Here is a 1,690-nt window from a genome sequence, read left to right on the forward strand (position 1 = left end):
GCCTACTATTATAAGATTAGATAATACAATTGTTATAGTATATTTTAAATGTAATGATGGTAGTAATCTGCTTATTACACTGATTTGTCATCCCTGAATGTTCAAGCTGTAATGAAGGAATTGGGCTTTTCCATATATGTATTTTCATAAAAGTAATTTTTATCTGTATGACCAGATAGACTCAAGCAGTAAAAACTGCCAGTGTGTGATTTTCCATGGTGTGGAATTTTCCATGGTGGATTTTCCATGGTGTACACATCTTGCGACAGCATTTGTGCTAGATTATCATTTTAAAGATCTCTTTTTAATTTAAACAAAGTAAATTTTCTTACAGATATACTAATCTTTAATAAGTTGATATTCCTTGTAAGAATGCAAATAATAACTAAACATCAATGTAAAGATCGTGTTTAAGTGAATAAAAGGAAATTATTAAAAGTTAAGTTTCATATTTAATATACTATCTTTTTTAAAAACAGATTTATTGAGACATGTTTGTACAGTGAAAAGCTTTGGAAGATAGATGCCCATCCGGGGTAGAGAGTAGATTTGTGTACTGACCAGGTTAATAACAATGTCTCTCTCTGGGACAAAGCATTGGGGAGTTCCTAAACTTAGGTTTGTTCAGGAGTGACCCAAATCCACTGTGTGTACAACACCTACCTGGTTTGCTCAACATCTCCCCTTTGGGACTTGGGGGGCAAGGAGAATTGATGTCAGTGAAGCTCATGCTGTCTGCTGTGCCATGACTAATAAAAAGGCCTTTATCTCTAACCCAGGAGTCCCTGTCATTCTGCCAACCTCCACCAAACTGTGACAGGCTAACTTGCAGGCATGCAAACTGGATAAAATCTCAGATCTTACATGGTTCTTGAGAAAACATAAGAGAAATTAGAGCTACTAGGTACGTCCAGAGAAGGTACACACAACTTAACCCAGGCGGGTGGGAGAGAGGCTGAGAAGGCAAAATGGTGGGGGCTGAAGGAGCAGAAGGTGTAGAAAGCTGGGAACAAAACACATTTTGTTTTGTAACAACTAATCCATTTCATTTTTGGTCAGTTAAACCTAGACCTCTAAGTAGAGGATATGGGTTAAGATTATTGTTGCTCAAAATCAAAACATCCGAAGACACAGGTGCTTCAGATATGTAATCTTCACCCAGCTTTCCTAACTGTTGTCGGTTTAAAACACATCACATTAGAAATTTTCCCGTTTGGTGGAACTGCTCTTCTTCTTGTTGTGAAGCCACCGACCCATTGTTCTTGCTTTGTTTTCCAATTCTAAATCAATAAAGAAATCTTTTAGTCAGAACTAGATTAAAACTGGTCTAACTCAACCTCATGAGACAGAACTAAATTTTCACGAAAAGATTATTTAAAACATTACTAATTCTTTTGTTTTGTTTTTCAGAATCCTGACAAATTTTAAGTAAATAGCAAGTTTACCAATCTCTGGGACCTAGATCCATGGAATCAGCCAAGGCCCTGTTCAAATATCCTCTCTCTAGGCCCAGGGACTATGGCAGAAGAGAGGGTGTGTGAGATTGTAAGGGCAGATTCCGAGGGATGGAATTAGTTTAGACTCTCCAGATCAAGGAGGGCACACAGAAGCCTAAAGGAATACTAACTGAAATGCTTTGTCTTTTTAGGCCACATGCAGCAGATACCCATCCCAATCGTAAAATTTTTTT

Source organism: Propithecus coquereli, unplaced genomic scaffold, assembly GCF_000956105.1.
Source record: "Propithecus coquereli isolate 6110/MARCELLA unplaced genomic scaffold, Pcoq_1.0 Scaffold257, whole genome shotgun sequence".
Classification (NCBI taxonomy): Eukaryota; Metazoa; Chordata; class Mammalia; order Primates; family Indriidae; genus Propithecus; species Propithecus coquereli.